Source organism: Hakea prostrata, chromosome 8, assembly GCF_041222555.1.
Source record: "Hakea prostrata isolate BN-2017 chromosome 8, UWA_Hpros_2, whole genome shotgun sequence".
Lineage (NCBI taxonomy): Eukaryota > Viridiplantae > Streptophyta > Magnoliopsida > Proteales > Proteaceae > Hakea > Hakea prostrata.
In genome coordinates, this window is record NC_142607.1 from 20,792,864 (window position 1) to 20,801,233 (window position 8,370).

Consider the following 8,370-nt stretch of genomic DNA (forward strand, 5'->3'; position numbering starts at 1 on the left):
GCAAGCTACCTTTTGAACCCAGCCCGCTCGGAAGAGAGTCGAACCAAGGATGAACCCGGTTTGATTATATTTTCTTCGTATCACATAGCATGAGTGAATGAATAGAGATTGTAGAAGATATGATTGCAAGGATGCAACATCTTCTTCATAATCTCAGTTCAGAGAAGAGAATGATCATAGTAAGAGTAAATCAATAACATATTAGAGTGATTACTAACCTTTGATTGAAGAACAAGAGAGAGAACTTGAAAGTTGCAAGGTTTGATCTTCTTCCACACTCTTGGAGGCCTAGAGAGGAGTTCTTTTCATTCTCTAAGTGTTTTGGAGGCTAGGGATACTAAAAATTCAAAGTCCTATGGTATATATAGCAATATAAACCTAAACAAAAGATTCTGCTCGAATTCAGTATCCTTGGGTCGATTGGCTGGGTAGATTGACCCAGTCGACCCAGGCTGACAACAAAGCCTGAATTAGGGATTTGAGGGCCTATCTCTTATCGGAATCAAACAAGCTTTTAAACACACAAACTATAACTTACCTAGCATGGAGAAATGCCTTCAAATCATGTCTAACCAAGCACTAAGGTCATCAACCAATCTTCTCTTCATCAAGGTGCAATCTCTTTTCTAAATCCAACAAGGTCTTCAAGTATGGGGCATCATCGTCAATCTCCATGGGTTCAAAGTTGAACACCATGCCTTCTACTGATATGGCCCATAGTTGACTTTCACTTCTACTTCGGGTCTTTGGACCTACAAACGACAGAGTATCCGGGTTAAGGTTAGGGCCGGGTTTCACAAGAAGGGTATTGAGACCGAGTAACAAATGGTAGCAATGTGGGTTTGTGGGCGCTCAAGTCCGGTAACCAACCCATGAGAGGACACGGATCACATTGTGGGGGCCATTCATTGGTAGGGTCGCATCTAGTAGACCTGGGCTCATGGGCGCTCAAAACCGGTAACCAACCTGTGAGTGGACATGAGAGCTTACCGTTTACTATTTGTGGATAACCAATAGGGTTGATGAGTTCGTAGTCTGAGTTGGTTGTAGCCATAGGATACGCTAAATCTAGTGAGAAGGATACCGGAAAGGATCGCTCGGGGCGAGGAATGGAAGTATCTAACTCTGACTTGATATGACCAAGTAGATGACTTGCATTTGGCTAGGCTTTACCTTGACATGCGCCAATACTTAGAGGAATGGTGATGTGAGAGAGCGGTGACCTAAACCCCAGCCATGGAATGTCCCAAGGGAGGCATACCCAATTACCACTGACAAAACCCAAGATACCAAGATGGTTAAGGGAGAGTGATTTGAGACCTACCCAAAGAAGTATGGTGCTATGACTTAAAGCATGTCTGCCTATAGAGACCAGCATACATAGAGTTAGATTCATACATGCATTGTCTGTTTCATATCATATTGCATTTGCTATGTTCTGCTTTCATGTTATTTATGTTGTTATGGAATAACATGCCTTGGTGAGTTCTCTTGAACTCACTCCTTTTTGCAAATATCTTTGTTAGACTATTCTGCAGGTACTAACGAGTATGACGGCCAGTACTGTGAACTGCAAGCCGATGATGCATACTACTCTCAAGGTGCTACCAGTTACGAAGATTACGGTGAAGATACCTCGTGTGATCATGCTGCAAACTAGGATTAGCCCTATTTTGGAATGGAGACGGCCGTGTGTTTAGTTTCTCTAGTTTATGTTTATGAAGATGTTCTTTATAAGATTGAAGAGACCTTAGTTTAGTTTTATTATTTCTTTTCTTTCCTTTCTTTTGGGAATCAGTTGTAATCTTTTCCTTTTAGTTTCGAGCTACATTTCTGCTGTAGTTGTGGAGTGATTTTCCACACACTCTACATTTTGATTATTATATTGGTATCATTCTTTCCGCACTCTGATTATAATGTCACTCTCTCTTCCTATCTTGATCTCTTTGTTATAAAACGTTATATTGATTACATCTTGTTCATGATTATGTTATTGTATATGTGGGAGGATGATTTCCTCGATACTTGGTCTTCAGGGTTGTGGATCAAACACTTGGATATGCCAGGTAGGGTACCAGCTGGGTGGATGTGTCAGGAGCTCCCCAAGGTGATACACTTGGCTGTATAAAACCTCTGTCTAAGAGCTCATTCAGTTGGTTCTGTAGTTCTTCTACTCCAGTAGGTGCCATTCTATATGGGGCTTTAGATACCGGAGCGGCTCCTGGAACTCAATCGAAAACTCCAAATCTCTATCAGGAGGCAATCCTGACAAATCTTCCAGAAAGACATCCTTGAAATCACAGACTACCTTGACTTCCTCGAGCTTCTTCTCTTCCTTGGCCTTGCTTCCAGATGAAGCACTTTCCACTAATGCACAGATTTGCATCAATGCGGTCAAAGTCTTCTTGCTAACTCTTCCTTGCTCTACTTGAAATACAAAAGTTGAATTCCCATCAATCTGGAATTGAATCCTTATTGAAGAACAAAGAATCACAGCTTTATGGGCTGTCAACCAATCTATTCCGAGAATAATATCAAAGTCTTTCATATCAAGGAGTACTAAATTGAGTTTTAGATTCTTTCCACAAATCAAGACAGGACATTCTTTTAACACTTTATCTAGTTGCACAACAGATCTTGTAGGGGTACTAATCATCAAATAACTAGATAAGGTCTTGGGTATCATGTCAGTCTTTTTAACAAATGCAGATGAGATGAACGAATGAGATGCACCCGTATCAAATAATACAAATGCAGGTATAGAATCGACTAGTATGTACCTGTCACAACATCATGATTCCCATCTTGTTCAGTACCAGATATACTGAACACTCTTCCTAACAGAGGGGCTGGACCACTCCTTGCTACAAGGGCAGGCGGCTGATTTGTCTTCCAAGGGCATGCATGAGCAAAGTGTCTGGTCTGTTTACAGAAAAAGAAAACGGGATCCTTCGGCATAACTAAAGGCACTGCCATCGAGGCGTCTTGATTCATTAGTCTAGGATTTGCATATACCGGTCTAGCAGCTAGAACATTTCTTGCTTGTCTATTCCCACTGAACTGGCTTTGCTATCCGGCCTGTGCACTTCCTGAATTATGTCCTACACTCCTAGGCTGAAAAGTAGGAGTAGGGTAGGGTGTAACTCTAGTGAATCTTCTTTCCAATCTATCAACCAAACCAAGGTTTCTATTCTGCCACGATCTCTGCACATGAGAACTTTCTTTCTCAGCTTCTTCTAACTTCTTTGAGTTTTTGGACCATCTGGGCATAGCTCTCTATAGGAAGAACAATGAGGTAAGCCCTGATTGCAGATCGCAACCCTTTGAAGAATTTATTTGCCTAAGCATGGTCTACTTTCATAGAATTAGGGGCAAAGAAGAAAAGTTCTTCAGACCTCTGCTGGTATTCCAGCATAGAAAGAGATCCTTGAACAAGAGCTTCGCATCTTTCACACCTTCTAGGAAATAGTTCATGCAAAATGCCTCTTTAAATGTTTCCCAAGTGAGAGCACCAGCATGCAGATCTTCAAGAATAGGTCGGGTGGTGTCACACCCCGCCCGCCGGCCTCGATTACCCGCCCGACAACCCATGGGTGCGATCCGTCACAGGATCCACGGTTTTAGTCTATCAATAATAATAAATACAAATACATGTAATCAAGAGTAAGAATAGAGCAATAATTAATAAAAAGGTTACAAGAGTCCAAATACTCCAATAAATATCCAAGAAATAGCCAAAGGAAAGAATCAAGTATCAAATGTAATATCGAGTTCAGTGGAAGCAAAATAAATAAACTAAATTATCTTCTCTTCGGTTTTCTTTTCTAAATCTAAAAACTAGTTTTTCTAAATTAGCAAGTAAAGATGTCCTCCAATCTTTCTCCACACGATCATCAAAATCCTGGGAATCTGCCTCCGTCGGCCATCAATGGGTGCTAAAAGTGCACACAAGCATCTTCAGGAGGCTCCATGCTCTGTAAGCCCATGTACCACTGTCTGTCTCACATCAGCTTCATACGAGAAGGCTCTTTCATATGAATCATCTCCAACTTCCGACGTTGAGCCACCATCTGTACAATTCATATAATATATACAATGAAAGGAGTGAGTTCTGACGAACTCAGTAAGGAACCAACAATCTCATATATATGTCAATACAATCCACAAATGCATATATGAAATGATATGACTGGTATGCAGAAATATGAATGCTACTAAGATCTAACTATGCAAGTCTCTAACAGCTGACATGCTTTAAGATATACACCAGCCCTCCTCTGGGTAGGTCTAGTCACTCTAATCCGGCAAGGACTGGTTACCTCTGTAGGGATCCTGGGCAAAAAGGGAAAGTTCACACCTAGCTCACAAACCATGGCTGGGGTTAAGTCAACACTCTCTTACCACGACCATTGGTAATGAGTACTGGCGCATGTCGGAGTTTCTAATCCAATGCAAGTCATAAAGGTAACATACTATATGAAGTCCAGATACTTCCCCTACGGCACCAACCAACTCGGTTCAGTATCCTTCGCAACCTAGGAGTGAGAACCCTCACGGACTGGCTACCGTTGTTGGACTCCACTCCTTAACCCTATGGTCATCCACATATTGTTGCGGCGGATGCTCTCATGACTCCTCACGACACCCGGTCCGCTCCTTGGACGTCCATGAGCCCAACCCTAACATATGCAACCCTACCATTACATGACCAACAGTGGACCACTGAGTCTCCGCACGGACTGGTTACCGCTGTAGGATGAAACATAGTCACGTCACCATTGTCACGGGTCACCCAGCTTCAATTCCCCTGCCTAAAGGGTAATATCATGTGGGGTACCTAGCCATGCAATTCTAGACTCTCCTAAGTATGTCATCCAGTAATCATGATAGTGCTAGAGGCATCAGTGAGCATGTGTCCCATACCACAGCCCTCTGATATCTCCAGCCAAGATATCCCAATGGAATACCTCTTCCATCACAACTACACTACATCACTCTTTATCATACCATGAACAGTTGTGCAATATCATAAAAGATGAAGTACATCAAGGAACACCACAAACAACAAGTATACAATAAGATTCACATGCTTTATACAATTACAGCAAGTTACATGATCAAAGAATAGTAAATAGAACAGCTGAATTATCATGTATATGTAATTGCATATAAAGAAGAATGCATGTCCTTACTTGTAATTTAGTATAAGTCCTCTAACTTGCAATCCAAAAACTATTATAAGACTTTTATTTGAAACAGAGAACACCTAGGCATAGGGTTACAAGAATGTATAAGAGTCAAGAGTCAAAACAATTCAAAAATCAAACCTACACTGTCACTGGAAACCAGCCGGTTGCTTGTGGCGGTTGCTTAAGTTAAGCGACCTCCACAAGTGACCACCCCTGTTTCAGACAGTTTCCAACTCTGAAAATCAGACTTTTGATCATCCGAGTTCAATCTGTTTTGGGATGATCTTAGTCCGAATTTCAAGCTTAATAGGTCTAGAACAAAGGGGTAACAAGAAACCCTAAAATTAACAAAGATTTATTACCCAAATCATTCCCCTTGATGGGATCCATCCATTAAACAAATGCGGGGATTCGTTTATAGACAGGATCTCATCAAGAACATTGAAAAGGGAGATACAACTAATCAATTGGGTAACCACTAACAAAATGGGGATGGGTTCATATCAATCAGAGGTTAAAAATAAGAGAATAGCAGATGGAGATTCATTATACCTTAATCAGAATCACCAAGAATAGAAGAGAAAAGGTTCCATATCATTAACAACACTTCGCCCACATTCTAGCACGTTGCCACTGCCACCTAATCACCCAAAATAGCAATCTCGAACATAATAATGCATTAATAGGGCGAGGGATGCTATTTATAATGAATAGGGGGCCAAATAGGGCATTTTCCCGCAAGCAGAACCGGGCGGTCGCTTGGTTTAATCAACCACCACTAGCAACCGCCCCCAAGTATATTGCTATACAAGGGTGCTTTGCTCAGGGGGTTGAAACCCAGACACAACCTAGCCCTAAACAACACATGGGGGAGGTCTTACCTTCATTCCGGACATCTCCAAACACCACTTGCCTTCTACCAGAGATCCAACTTCCCAGTAAGGCAGATTCTTCAACAAGAGAATCCAGATCCATGGGATCTGGATATGGATCATGGACTTCTATTTGGACACTCCACAATTTTATCCGACTAGACCTTCGGGTTCTCAGACCTGCAATATGGATTCCGGGTTAGAAAAACGGGGGTTGTTACATTCCTCCCCCCTTAAAAGAAATTTCGTCCCCGAAATTGCAACATATCTATAAGTCCGAAAAGCTGGGGGTACTTGGTCCCCATCTCATCTTCTTTTTCCCAAGATGCTTCCTCAAAAGAAAGGTTCTTCCATCTAATCTTCACCAAAGGTACAGTCTGCTTCCTCAACTGCTATCCTTCTGGTCCAAAATTTCATCCGGCTCTTCATTATACGTCAAATCCACAGTCAAACCTTCCGGTTCATGCTGGAGCAACTACTCTGCGCTTGCCAAGCACTGCCTTAGCATAGATACATGGAATACATCATGCACACCAGCAAGAGACGGAGGCAGAGCCAACCGATAAGCTACTAGTCCAACCTTTTCAATAATGTCAAAGGGACCAATATACCTAGGGCTGAGCTTTCCTTTGATATTGAAACGCATAACTCCCTTAATCGGCGAAACTTTCAAAAACGCACGCTCACCAACTTGAAACTCAAGGTCTGATCTTCTTTTATCTGCATAAGACTTCTGTCGAGATTGGGCAGTTTTGATCCTTTCTCTAATCATATCCACCATGGTACTGGTAGTTTCAATTAGATCAAGGCCAAGAACACGCCTTTCCCCAACTTCATCCCAGTGCAGAGGAGTTCTACAAGTCTTTCCATACAAAGCTTTAAACGAGGCCATTCCAATTGAAGACTACTAGCTATTATTGTAAGCAAACTCCACCAAGGCTAGGTGGTCATCCCAGTTACCACTCATATCTATGACGCACACTCTAAGCATATCTCCCAAAATTGTATTGTCCTTTACGATTGTCCATCGGTTTGCGGATGATGAGTAGTACTCAAATTCAACTGTATTCCCAAGGCTTTCTGCAGACTATCCCAAAACGCGAGGTGAACCTCGGATCCCTATCCGACACAAACACCAACAAGCACGCCATGCAATTCTCACCACATTGTTAACTCACAGCCTAGCCAACTTGTCCATGGTAGGTAATCTTCATCGGAAAGAAGAGAGAGAAAAAATGAGCCGATTTGGTCAATCGGTCTACTACCACCCACACTAAGTCATTCCCTTTGCTGGTTCAAGGTAGATCTGTGACAAAGTCCATAGCAATGTCTTCCCACTTCCAACTAGGTACTGGAAGAGGATGGAGAAGGCCAGACAAAGGCTGCCGAACAACTTTCACACGTTGACAAGTCCCACACTTAGCAATGAAGTCTTCCACATCATTCTTCATGCCGAACCACCAAAAATACCCTTTCAAATCATGGTACATCTTCACACTTCGGGGATGGATAGTAAAGATGGACTGAGGAGCATCAGTCAAGATTTCATTTTTGAGGTCTTCCACAGTAGGAACACAAATTCTATCTCTGAAAACAAGAGCACCATCAAAGGCTAGGGAGAAATCTACCACTTTCTTAGTCTTCAAGGTAAACAAATCAATCTTCCTTCTTCAATTCCGGATCAGTCAACTGCAAAGCAACAATTATGTCTCTTAAACTCAGTCAAACTGACACAACTGACAAAACATCAATGGAACCTTCTGACACAATCTCAAGTCCAAATCTGACAATAGAGGATAGCAAGGGCTTACTGAGAGATGTCAGATCTACACTTTCTCGATTACTCTTTCTACTCAAAGCATCAACAACCACGTTAGCTTTTCTTGGATGACATTGAATATCACAATCATAATCTTTCACCAATTCTAGCCATCTTCTCATATTCAACTCCTTTTGAGTAAAGAAATACTTGAGACTCTTGTGGTCAGTGAAAATAGATATCTTTTCACCATACAGATAGTGATGCCAGATCTTCAAAGCAAAAACCACAGCTTCCAATTCCAAATCGTGAGTAGGATAGTTATGCTCATAGTTCTTCAACTGCCTAGAAGCATAAGCTACAACCTTCCCATGCTGCATCAAAACACAACCCAAACCACTTTAGAGTCATCGGTATACACTGTCAAATCTCCAGTCATCTGGTATTGTAAACACTAGAGCCGTAGTCAACTTCTTAAGTTCTTGAAAACTCTCTTCACATACTTCATTCCACTCAAACTCGATTCCCATCTTGGTAAGCTTCGTCATAG